This window comes from Lissotriton vulgaris, chromosome 2_2 (assembly GCF_964263255.1).
Source record: "Lissotriton vulgaris chromosome 2_2, aLisVul1.2, whole genome shotgun sequence".
Lineage (NCBI taxonomy): Eukaryota > Metazoa > Chordata > Amphibia > Caudata > Salamandridae > Lissotriton > Lissotriton vulgaris.
Genome location: NC_141688.1, coordinates 336,798,232 through 336,811,612, shown reverse-complemented (window position 1 = coordinate 336,811,612; position 13,381 = coordinate 336,798,232). Strand labels below are relative to the sequence as shown.

The 13,381-nt window shown below is 44.9% G+C and overlaps 1 pseudogene; it reads right to left on the bottom strand.

The window, feature by feature from the left end:
- Positions 1-11,752: 11,752 nt before the first annotated feature.
- LOC147729434 (endogenous retrovirus group PABLB member 1 Env polyprotein-like) lies at positions 11,753-13,297 on the bottom strand (annotated as a pseudogene).
- Positions 13,298-13,381: the final 84 nt, after the last annotated feature.

Sequence of the window (13,381 nt, the reverse complement as noted above, 5' to 3'; positions counted from 1 at the left end):
TTACAGAGTGGCTGATTGCAGCTCCATTTTCTCCACTTTAAACCTTTTAAAAATAAGCACAGTTATCAGTATAATGCATATTTTGGTCAGAGCCTGGAGCCCCCTCCCCCCCGGATCACTTGAGGCACCCCAGTTTGAGGACCCCTGCCTTAGACTCCACTTGAGTATGATCCTGAAGCAGATACTCAATATCTTAGATACTTTTCTTGACACATTTTGCTAGTGAGGTACCTGACATGATTCAGAAAGATAGTTTTGGACAAACCAATGAACATTCTGGATTAACATTTTTTATTTCTAATTTTAGGTGACATTGATTCCCAGTTCTCAAAAAAACGAAGAGCACCAGGTGAGTATAATTGAATTCTATGGTCAATGTTGGACTGAATCGTTTACTTCTTTTTATTTAGATTCCAAAGACATTAAATAATATATTATGTATCTACGCATGCTTGTGTGTGTGTGTGTGTGTATGTCAGTGTGTGATTGTGTTCCAGGAATCCTCTAACCTGGTGATTTTGAACAAGCCTGAAGATGTTTTTTTACCACTGAGAAAAAGCTGTATGCTTCTCCGAACAGCATGCCAGTATTAGTTTACCAACATTGGCAGCCTGTGTAGGAGAATTATTCCAGGTCTGTGCTGGACTCAAAGCCAAATGATTGAGTGTGCAGCCGACCTGCCTGTGAAACATTTTGGGAAGTCAAAGAAGTAACTTTATTGCCTGTGCATTTTATCATGCACAGGCACCTGCGTCAGGTATAATGTACAGGCAACTGCGTCAGGTATAATGTAAGCAGGGTTGGTGTTCCGTCACAAGTAGGCCCCGTAAAAGTGATGCAGTGAAATCTACAAGATTTCACTGAGTCACTTTTACGTCCCCGCTGCGTCAAAACCTTATGCCTGCTTGTAGCAGGTGTATGGGGTGGCGCAGCACAGCAAGTATAGGGGGGCCCGAGCAGTGCTGGAGTTGCGTCGCGCTTGCAACACAACTCCAGCACTGCGTCCCCTTATGGCATCAGATGCGTCACGCATCTGTCTATCCTTGTGGCATGGTGCGCCGCATTGCGCATCCATGATGGCGCAAGGGGTTTCTGCTGTGACGCAAAATAATTGACGAATCCCTGCTGATATGCAGGAATGCGCCAGTTATTGTTAATCTGCCCCATTGTCTGCTAAAACCGTCAATGTGTACGCCAAACTATGAGAGTTCCTACCATGGTTCCCTCCCAGGGTTTGGGGGATTTTAGTTGTTTTTTTTCAGAAACAAATTCCTGCTTTGGGGATTTGTTTCTGAAAAATAGAAACTCCAGAAAACTTAGATGAAAGGCCTTCAGAACGAAGAACAGCCATCCACCCAAACATTTATACATTGAAGGGAACCTCTTTGAACGTGGTTCCTTTCAATGAGATGACCCCTGGCCCGGTGGTTCTCTCCAATTTTGTCAGATGGTAGTCCCACAGGGTGGAGAAGTCAATGACCCCCGCCATGCTGTAGAACAGAATACTGTTAGCCAAACTTTAAATCAGGCCCTTAGATGTAATTCCTAGTCTAAAAACCTTGGGTTCTCAAAGAATGGAGAGAAAGCAAGTGATCATTTGTCACTCACAAATTGATTCGGGCACAACATGTAGACTAGTATGTCTAATTTTTAACAATTTTCACTCTATTTCATTTGATGTGATTAGGCGAGATTTGAAAAGTAGTCCTCCAATACTCAGAGACAATCTTGTTGAACCTTCGACTCCCCCTGTTTGAATGGTCCAATCAATGAGATAGATTATACTGAATTAACCATTACTCCCTCAGATAGTGGATTGATAGACCTGAGGGAATTGATAGGACAACGTTGAACCGTTGGTAGATGTGAGTGTGCTGTATTAAAAAATTGGCTCTAACTCCATATTATTGGGGATAATTTTGACAATGACAATGGTTGTTCAAGCACAAGTTGCTGATAATGAAGTAGGGATTAGTTTTGCTAAAGCCGCCCATCAAGCTTCACTGAGGAAACCCCAGATGAAGAATGATATGTCCGTATTGCCTCAGTCATTCAAAAACATATTCCATAATAGAATTCCCCCTTGGATGCTTGGGGTTGGCATTCTGAAAAAAAAGATGCTCAAGTGGATTTATTGCAATCACCAGTTAATTGTATTAGATCAAAAGAGTGTAAATTCAGTAAGATGTGCAACGCTCTAGCTATGTTACAAAATCTAAGCTTGAACGATGAGCAGCAATCCTATACTTAATAAAAAATGGTCATTGCCAACAGATTTGTAAGAAGTAGTGGATGAAGGTCATAAAAACAGGAGTAAATGTTACTAGTAGTGATGGACATGTGCAGAAAAGGTTGAGATGGTATAAAATACAAAAAGGAGGGTTGGCCTAACTCTTAAACCCTGTCTTGTAATGGGTTGTCTGCATGACCTTTCCAATATCTCACGTAAGTGAGCGGTTGGCACCCAGGTAAACTAGTGCTCTTACCACATTTCTTGGATACATTAGTTGGGTCTTCACAGAAAGGTACCACCTGTGGCCTGATTCATCATTGGACCCACACTCACGTCACCTAGTGTGAGTGGGTGGACTCTGTGAGTTTATAAGAGGAACGCTTAGAAGATGAAAGGCAAGGGATTTTGTTTATGAATTAGAAGTGCCTCATAGATCCTTTAATTATGGATTAATGAGTACGGTCTAAAGGCGCTGGGTGGGGGGGGGGGGTTCAAGCAGCATCTTGGTCATCCGAAGAGCGAGGTCTTAAGATCCTTTCTGAACATGTGCAGTGTTGGGCTTTGTCTGATGCGGACGGGGAGTTCTTTATTTTATTTATTTATTTATAAAAGCACTTATAAAGCGCGAAAGAAGGCCCTTGGGCATCTCGGCGCTGAAGTTACTGCAGTGTTAAACCAACGGAGGGGCTGAAGTTCATTGATTAAAAAGCCAGGTCTTAAGTTGCTTGCGGAAAGACCAAAGAGAGGTGCTGGTTTTGATTGAGTGTGGCAGTGTGTTCCACAGTTTCGGTGCAGCTACAAGGAATCTTCTGTCTCCCCATGTGACAGATTTGGTTCGGGGTACCACCAGTTCATGTGAGCTGGATGAGCGTAACGTTCTTGAGGGGCAATAGGGAATGAGGTTTTGAGGTGAAGCTGTCTTATGGTAGGTGACACTGGTTGATATTTGGGAATGCGCCCTAGGAGCCTGGCGGCTGCATTCTGAATAGCCTGCATTTTCAGTAGCACTCTCTCCTGGGCACCTAGAAACAAGGCATTACAATAGTCTAGGGTAGACAAGACCAGGGAGCTCACCAAAGTTTTGACGGCGCTCTCGGGTAGGAAAGGCAGAATATTCTTAATGAGCCGTAATTTGTGGAAGGCTGAGGAGGAGATCTGGTTTGCGTGTGGTAGAAAGTTCAGGCGATTGTCGAACATTACTCCTAGGTTCCTCACCTTGCGGATCGGGTCCGGGGGCTGGCCCATAGATGATGGCCACCAAAGGGGGGACCACTCCGGGGATAAGTTGCCAAAAATTACAACTTCCGATTTATCGGAGTTTAATTTCAGGCAGTTTTGAGCCATCCAGCTCCCAATTGCCAACATGCCTTGATTGAAGTTGTTGGCTATTTTGAGCCCGTCATTCTTGACGGCGAGGACCAGTTGAGTGTCATCTGCGTAGGAATTGAGGCTCATCCCGTGTGCCCTGATGACTTTGGCAAGGTCCGACACATAGATGTTAATAGTGTCGGACTTAGGGATGAGCCTTGGGGAACTCCACATGGCAGTGACAGGGGGGAGATTCAAAAGGTCCGACAGTGATGACCTGGGACCTGTTTGCCAGGAAAGAGGCAAGAAGATTCTTAGCATTGCCTCGGATGCCTACGCTCTCGACACGGTCGACCAGGGTGGCATGGTCGACCGTGTCGGAGGCAGCCGATAGGTCCAGCAGGATCAGAACAGCTGTTCCTCCCGCATCCCGGATGGATCTAATGTCATCCGCCGCTTTGACCAGGGCGGTCTCAGTTCCGTGGAATTGGCGGAAGCCGAACTGTGATTCATCCAGGAGTTTATGTTCCTCGATAAAGGAAGAAAGTTGGGAATTCATGATTTTTTCTACTATTTTCGCCAAAAGCGGTAGACTGGCAATTGGGCGATAACTTTTAAGTTCTTCCTTGTCTAGGTTGGGTTTTTTGAAGAGAGGTTTTATGAGGGTCTTTTTTAGTGTCTCTGGGTAAATGCCTGTACAAAACATGGAGTTACAAATTGCAGTCATGGCCGGGAGAACTGCTTCCATAATCGGACGTAGGACCTTCAAGGGACATGGGTCTAGGGCCGAGCCCGATTTAATGGACGACACGATGTTCTGTACCTGCAAGCAGGTGACTTCTTTAAACTGCAGAAAGGTGGGACCCTGATGTTGGGTTGAAGGTCTAGGGGAGGTAGTGGCGTTGTTGGCGAAAACCCGATAGATGTCATCAACTTTGCTGAAGAAAAAGTTGGATAGAGCGTCACAGAGAGCTTGGGAGGGGGGAGGTGTCAGATCGACAGAGAGACCAGCTAGCGGTTTAATGGTCTCGTACAGTGATTTATTCGAGTTTTTAGCTGTTTCTATTCTATCACAATAATACTTTTTCTTTGCCTCGGAGATTAAAGTTTTATATTTAGCCACTGATTCTTTGTACTTTCCAGGTATTGGCTGCAATGCAGGAGTAGGATCTGTCACATGCTCTGGCCCTGTGGATGCGGGGTACCTAGTCCAGGGCTAAGTTGGCCAAGTGGAGGTTTCTCTTGGTAGCGTGAAAGGAGATTCTTCTGTTGAGGTATTGTGGTCTAGTGTTATGGAGGACTTTGTAGGCGTTTGTGAGTACTTTGAAGGTTATTCTTTTTTTGGCAGGGAGTCAGTGGAGGTCACGGAGGTGTTGGCGTGATATTGTCATGTCGTGGGATGATGAGGGTGAGTCTGGCGGCAGCGTTCTGGACGGTTCGGAGTTTATTGAGCAATGTTTTGTTGATTCCGGCGTAAAGTGTGTTTTCGTAGTCCAGTCTGCTGGTGATAAGTACATGGGTGACGGCCTTCCTGGAATCAGGGGGGATCCATTTGAAGCTCTTGTGTTGTATGTGGAGGGTGTTATACCATATTGAGGACTATGCGTTGATCTGCTGCGGAATCCGGTTTGATAGGTGTTGAGGATGTTGTAGGTTTCTTTGAAGTGTGTTAGCTTGGTTTTGACAACTTTCTCTGTGACCTTGGCAGCAAAGGGGAGAAGAGAGATTGGGCCTGAAGTTCTTGAGGTCTGTCAGCTCTGCGTAGGGCTTCTTGAAGAGGGGTTTGACTGTGACGCATTTTCAGTCATCGGGGAATGTGGCTGTCTCGAGGGAGCATTTGATAGTTTGTCATAGTTCGGTGTGATGGTGGTGGGGGCCCTGTAGAATATGTGCTGTGGGCAGGGGTCAGTGGGTGGTCCGGAGTGCATGCTTTTCATAGTCTCTGTGGTGTCTTCTGTGGTGAGAGTGTCCAGGTGAGGAGAGTCAGCTGGATGGCATTGCTGGTGGGGGGTTATGGTTCACTGCCATGGTCTTGGTCGTGAAAGTTGTCATAGAATATCTTGATCTTGTGATGGAAGAATTAGCTGAGTTTGTTGCAGAGGTCTTGGGAGGGAGGGATGCCGGTACTTTCGCAGCTGGGTCTGGTGAATTCTTATATGATGGCAGGGAGTTCCTTGGAGTTGTGGGAGTTGGAGAGGATTCTGTCTTGGATGAAGTTTCTCTTAGTTGATTTGATGAGTTGGTTGTGTGCCGTGCTTGCGGCCTTGTAGGCAGTGCGTGCTTCTGGGGTTTTACTGTTTCTCCATGCTTTCTCCAGTTGTCGCCAAGAGCGCTTAGATTCTTGGACGTCCGTGGAGACCCAGGTGGCTTTCATGTTGTGTCGTCTGAAGGAGTTCTCGAGGGGGCAAGGGTATTGACGAAGTTGGCGATCCATTGGTGGAGGTTGTTTGCTGTTGTGTTAGAATCTGTTGTGGTAGGGGAGGAGTGCAGCTGAGGGTGGAGGTGAGGTGTTCGTCTGTGGTTTTGTTCCAATTTCTGTGCAGGAGGCAGTGGAGGTATGTCCAGAGCGGTTCCGTGGTGTGACTGAGGCAAAGATAGGGTAGAGAGTGTTTACTGGTTTGTGTGAGTGGAGACAAGTTGCTTCAGTCCAATGTTGGTGAGGTTCTCTAGGTGGACGGTGGTATTGAGATCGCTGAGGTTGTCTAGGTGGAAGTTCAGTTCTACCAGCAGTATGTAGTTTGTGGAGGCGAGGGCATGTGGAGCGATGTAGTCTGCAATGGCATCGGTGAACGGGGCACGAGGCCCAGGCGGTCTGTAGGTGAGTGTTCCACAGAGCGGTGTTCTGGGGTTGGGCTTGATCTGGAAGTAGATGTGTTCCATGAGAAGCAAGGCATCAAAAGCGGCATGGAAAAGGTCCAAGGAATATAAATCTGTCTATTAGTTGTGAATCTGACAGTCAAGTCTGTTACATCCTGCACTGTATATCTTTCCATCTATTACTTCCCCTTTAATGGCATGAGCCTTTCTTCATGGTGTTCTGGTTCTCAGAACTTTCCTAGTGATGCATTCTGCATCTTAATGTCAGTTGTACTTGGACTTTAAGCTGTCTACATGATGCTGTGCTGCTGAATAAAACTGCTTGAAATTTAACCTGTTTCCTGGATCATTACAAATTTTGGCGACGAGGACTCCAGCCATCTACAGCACAGGAGCGGAGTGAACCCCATTTTATTTATTCTGGAACTATTTTAAAACTTTTATGATACTTTTGTCCTCCTTCATCTGAAGAAAATTGGAATTTTGGATCTATGCGCTTTTGAATTTATTTCTTGCTTGTCTTCACTTCCTGAGAGGATTTCTCCGTGTTTTCCCTGGAATTTACTTTGTTTTTCGACTTGTGCATCTTTCAAGTCCTTCTACTGGCTCAGCGCGTTGCTCAAGAATCCTGGCTTGCTGCCTGGATACCATTACGCTGAGCTGTGGAATTCGCTCTCTGTAGCGTGTTGCCTAGATACTCAGAAGCTGATCTCTACAAACGAAGCGTCAACACGTCAGCGCTTTTCTTCGTAACCAAGCTGCAAGACGTCAGCGTTTCCCAGCAACCCTGCTGTGCTTTGTATGTGTCATCGCCTGACAACGTGTTTACTGTGAATGCGTCATCCTTTAGCAACGCATTTCTATTGCTACGTGTCATTTCCTGGCAACGCGTCTCCTTCTAATACACGCACTGTGAGTAGCGTCTCACGTCACACTGCGTGCAACGGGCCGCCATTTTGTTTGTTGTGGATATTTAATCTCCTAGCAACGATCGCATTGCTTCTGACTTTCCGATCGAGGACGAAGGAACAATATTTTGCTTACAATCACTGCCGATCAAGAACGAAGGGACATACTTCTGGCTGGCAATTACTGCTGTGTGGTATTTACAGCGTTTCCTTCAGCGTTTCCTTCCGCATCCAACAAACAATTTATTTCGTTTATTTTGGCACTTTGTTGTTATCATTTACAAGATTTCAACATCTATTATCTTTGTATTTACTTTTGTATTTCTTTTCATTTCACAGGTTGTTGTCCATGATATAATACAATGTATTCATGATACTATTTTACATATATTTCAGCGCATTTTACATATAATATTTCAGTGCATTTCATAATTTTCACTTTAGCATACTTTTACTGTCATTGAGTTATTTAATATGCAATTTGATCCTCCTGCTAAATTTTTGCAAGTTAAGGGTGATCCTCCCTTGCCTTGGGCAAGATGGAAAGAAGAGTTCTTCAATTATATGAAGGCTATTGATGGAGAGCGAATGGGGGCAGAGAGAAAAAAAAGTATTTTATTACATTGTTTGGGCTCGGAAGGGCAAGAAATTTTTAGAACTTTTCCTATTATTGTGCTACCTTCCGGAAGTGGTGATAATCTTAATGTTTACTCTGAAGCACTTGCCAGATTGGAAAAAAGGTTCAAACCTACTGCTAATATTGCCCTTAATCGTTTCAAATTTTATACCAGGGCACAGAAACAGGATGAATCGTTTGATGATTTTCTCACTGCCTTGAGAGCGTTAACTTTACGCTGTAAGTTTGGTACAATGGCCGATGAAATGATACGTGACCAAATTATTGTTCACGTCAAAAACAAAAAAGTCCAAGATAAATTATGGTGTTTAGGTGACCCTACCCTGGAGGAGAGTATCGCTATTGCTAAGTCTACAGAGATGTCTGAAAAATGGATGAATATTGTAGAGAAACAAAGTACCAATACTAGTAAAAGTAGTGTTGAGGAAGAAGTATGCCTTGTTAAGCCCAAAAATGAAGGAAGAAATTTTATTGCTACACAATTGAGTACAAAGAATGTGTCAAATAGTAATTTCAGGAAACCTGATTTTAACAGCAATTCAGTTTCTTGTTTCAGATGTGGAAACAGATCACACATTGCTTCTTTCCAAGGTTGTCCTGCTCTTGATAGAACCTGTAATATATGTGGCAAAATGGGACACTTTGGGAATGTATGTAGAGAAACACGTTTCAATACTCAAGGGCGAGCGGGGCATCCACGTCCTATTTCCAATTTTCCTACTCCTGCAAAGGTTTCTTCTGTTAATGATGCTGAAACCTCTACACAAGAACTCAATAGAGGCTATGTTGCTTCTATCATTCAAAGTGGTACTGTTGTTTCAATTAGTAAGAAATCACCTAAGTGCATGTTTAACATTTTGGGAATTGAGGTCGAATTGATGGTGGATTCTGGATCCCCATGGACCATTATTACAAAGCAATATTTTGATGAGAAGTTACAGAATGTATGTGATTTGTCTAAGTTACAACCATCTGATATTCTAGCAGAAAGTTTTAATGGAGGTAATATTTCCATTGAAGGATTTTTGTGTGTTCCTCTAACTTTCAGGGATAGATTAGCTCACATCAAATTATACATTGCTATCAAGGGTGTAAATGTTCTAGGGTGGCAAGATCAGTGGGAACTTGGCATCAAGTTGAATCCACGAGCCAAGGATCCTATTGAGCTTTGTAGCGACCAAGAGATGGTTAACACCATTAGTGATGGGGGAGAGGAAGTCACTTCATTGTGGAGCAGTAAATTTGACAAAGTATTTTGTGATCAACTGGGAAAGTTGAAAGGGTTTGCACACAAAATAGTGCTAAAAGATGGAGCTATTCCGGTTAAGCAGAAATTAAGAGGTGTACCTCTCAATGTCAGGTCTGAGTTAAAAGATATGCTGGATGACTTATTAAAAGATGACATCATCGAACCCATAGAGTCTTCAGAATGGGTTTCGCCCATAGTTCTTGTACGTAAACCGGATCAAAAGTTGAGAGTCTGTATTGATTTGAGGGCTCTTAATTCGAATATTGTCATAGATTGCCATCCGCTCCCAAATATTAATGAACTTGCTTCTTTATTCGATGGTGCGCAGATCTTTTCTACTTTAGATCTTAGGTCAGCGTACCCCCAAATAGAGTTGACGGAAGAATCTAAGAAATTCACTGCCTTTATTACTCCCATGGGTCTCTTCCAATACAGGAGAATGCCATTTGGATTGGCTTCAGCTGCTTCTGTATTCCAGCGCGTAATGTTTCAGATATTCAGGGATCTTGATTCTTTCGTTAAGTGTTTTCAAGATGACATTCTGATTTTTTCTAAAAATGTTGTTGAACATTCTGTACATCTTGATGAGGTATGTTCCAGATTGCAAAGCCATGGTCTTATCCTTAAAGCACATAAATGCAATCTGTTCAAGAAGTCAGTAGAGTATTTGGGGCATACCCTTTCAGGGGAAGGTTTGATTCCAAAGAAATCTAATGTTGAGGCAATTCTCAATGCCCCGGCTCCTAATAATAAGGAACAGCTTTTGTCCTTTTCGGAAATGTGCGAGTACTACAGCAAATTTGTTGCTAACTTTGCCACTAAAATGGAGCTGTTAAGGAAGCGTTTGCGGAAGAAGAATGAATTTGTTTGGACCACAGAGCAAGAAAAGGCTTTTACTGAGATTAAAAAAGATATTGTAAATTCACCAACTTTAGGACCTTTTAGGATGGGCAAAGAGTGTATTATCACTACGGATGCGAGTTTGTATGGTTTGGGGTGTGTGTTGTCTCAGACAGATGGTGTGTCAGAGTGGAATGTTGCTTTCTCATCTAGGACCTTGAGTGAAACAGAACGCAGGTATGCAGTTATCGAGCGAGAGCTACTGTCATGTGTGTGGGCAATTGAACACTATAGGATCTACATTTGGGGAAGCAAGTTCGTATTAAGAACTGATCACAAGCCCCTTGTTCATATTCTATCAGTGGGAGGAGGATGGAACTCGACAGCGAGAATTGCACGGTTAACATCAAGGCTACAGGAATATAGTTTCACAGTAGAATATATACCAGGAAAGAAAAATGTCACAGCTGATTGTCTATCACGCCTTCCATGTCTTAGTGTAGTTGATGGTATCTCTGGGTGTAAGGATGTTGATTTTGTTTCTGGATTGCAGGATTTTGTTGGTACTCAGTATCAAGATATTACTGAACAATTTTGGCTCAAGTGTCAGGAGAAGGATGATAGGCTGAATACTTTAAGGAAATATTTGTTGGAAGGTTGGCCCAACAAAGCCAATGTCAGAGAGGATATTGTGCCTTTTTTTAATGTTGCTGATGAGTTGTTTTGTGAAGGGAACTTAGTTTTTAAAGGTAACAAGTGTGTCCCACCTGTTGGAGTTCAGGACCTGATACTCAAGTTAGCACACAAGACCCATCCGGGAATTTCTGCTATGAAGCGGCTTATTAGATTGAACTTTTGGTGGCCGTGTGGAAAAAAGGTACGGGCCGATGACCTTTTTCAGAGTTGCCCGGCGTTAACCGCCTCTATACCCACTCAAATTACCAAAACAAAGAGGCAGGCGCTGGAGACTGGAAGGCAGGAAACAGAAGTTTATTCCGACGGAGCAGAACACATCAAATCAGACAACAGGGTATCTTTTCGAGGTGCTCTAACCGCATCTCTGTGGCCTGGCCTCTTATACACAAGTTTATTGTTTTATTGCATGAAACACATCTCTGTCAACACTTTGATGTACGGAAAGACATCCTCGGAATCCCGCTTCAGGCCCGTTCCCACACACATTTACAGTTGAAGTCCCCACCCCGGTCACAACAGGTGATGATTATCGCGCAGCTGGACATTCCACTGATTCACGGAATGTATGGGATTGATCTGGTCTCATAGGGTGGGGGCTTTGATCAACTCAAGGATCCTTTGATGGGGGATGCTTCCTACTGTACAGGGGGGGCAATAAACAGCATCCGCAGGGCCAGGTGGCGGCCTGGGAACGAGTAAGACAAACGGGCACAGAGGAAAGGGGGTTTTATCAAAGGACCCGGGATCATGAAAGGAACGAAGGGAGGTGTCGCACTGGGAACAGGATGGGGTTCCGAGGCAGTGCTGCGCTGAAGAGGGGTTTATGACCCAAGGCATGTGAGAGCGGGGGCTGTCAGCGTGTGGGGGATGCTTGCGAGGTCAGGAGAGAGAGAGAGAGAGACGCGCTGGCTATTTGTGATGGGCACAGAGGCCATGGTACTCAAAATGGTTGCCGCTTACGCGCACGAATGGGCTCGAAAAGGGGGCAAGATGGCGCCGATAATGTTGACGTTGCAGCCTAACTTTTAACAGTCCTCCCTTTTCAACATATCTAGCCAGCTTGTCTACTCTATGTCGATCCTCATCAAATTCCTAACCTCGGCATCAGATAATGCTCCCATGCGTTCATTTCTAAGGTCCACAGTCTTAGGGCAAATACAACTCATACATAATGAACATAGAGGCGGCAGGCATTGAATTCCCAAGCATAGTCCACATATCACAACTACCGGAATCAGGATAATAGAAAACAGTCTCCAGCCCCAGTTCGTGACAGTACTCCAGAACCATCCACCAAGCGACCCTTCTTCCTGCTCCTGGTGGACTTCTGAGGAGAGTCTGTGGAGATGTTCGATGCCCTTGTACACTGAAGGTGAGTTGTCCGGTATATATGTACAGCAGCTGGACCCAATAATGCGGCATGCTCCACCACGGTCCGCAAGAACCACATCTAGAACAAGGCGGTTCTGGAGAGCCACCAGGCGGACCGCTTGAAGCTCGGCGGTGTTGTTAGCAAGGATACCAGCTGTGATGTTCATTGTTGTCTCGACTGCCTGAGTCAGATGTCGGATTGCACGGCTGTTTGCCATCGGACCCCAGAGTGGAACAAGTCCCTTCATAGCATCGAGGAACTGTGCTCCTGTTGAGTCGGCTTGTTCAATGTCTTTGGCTCGCTTTTGTCTATGGTGATTTGCTGGGGCCACATAGGTTGGAGGAAGGACGAAGGAGATGAAACAAGTGCCCCCCCAGCCTTTGGGGAGCCAGGTGTAAGCTTTTGTGCCGCAAACAAAGTACATGTTTGGAGAGGATACAAAGGAAGGTGGGTCGGTAGAGTCCAAAGTTCTGGTGAAACGGCAAGCACTGTGGCCTACCAGCTGTGTCCCAAGCCCTTCTATGCACATGTGGCCTGTGACGTTGATGACAGATAGAGCCACAGTCAGAGTGGCAGCCGTTCGTTTCCGTAGGTAGGAGAAGGTGGGTCTGGTTGGGTTGTTGAACACCTGCATTTCAATTCGTTCTTTAGCAGGGATGTCCATGTGGATAGAATCGTTGGAGGTCTGCGGGCAGAAGTGTGTCTTTGTTTTGTTTCGCCAGACCTCATGGAAGAAATGTGTCATGGTTTTGCTGGAGGTGGCATTGTCCTTATAGCTCTCCTGCAGGAGAATCAGCCAAGCAAGGCAGGAGCCGTGAATTGAAAAGGGCGAAGGGATAAAAGGTATCGAATGTCCAGTGGCGTGGGGTAGCAACCCACAGATCCAGCAGTTGGTGGCATTGGTGGCGAGATTGTGCTGGTGCAGTAGCTGTACAAAGGAGTTGTTCCAGAACTCCTTTCGCCTTTCTCTGAGTTGAGGAGAGAGCTAGATCAGATAATGTTCCTTCATGGTAGTAGGCTGGGCAGTGGTTAGCAATATCTGATGAGCAGGTGTGCTTTCCTCCAGGATCCAAAAGGAAGTCATGAGGAGGAGGCAAAAGAGGAAGACAATGAAGAATGCGATTGTCTTTGATTTGTGCATATTGTCAGTCTTTGGGTTTCTGTAGTGGGTATTTCCAGTTGCTTCCATCATCTTCTTATTTGGCGCTTCCATCATCTTCTTATCTGGCGCTTCCATCACCTTCAAGGTGCTCGGTAGTGGGCAGAACCACAGACTTCATTTAGCTTCTCTCCGGGTAACCCTTGGTGGTGTTTAGGTCAC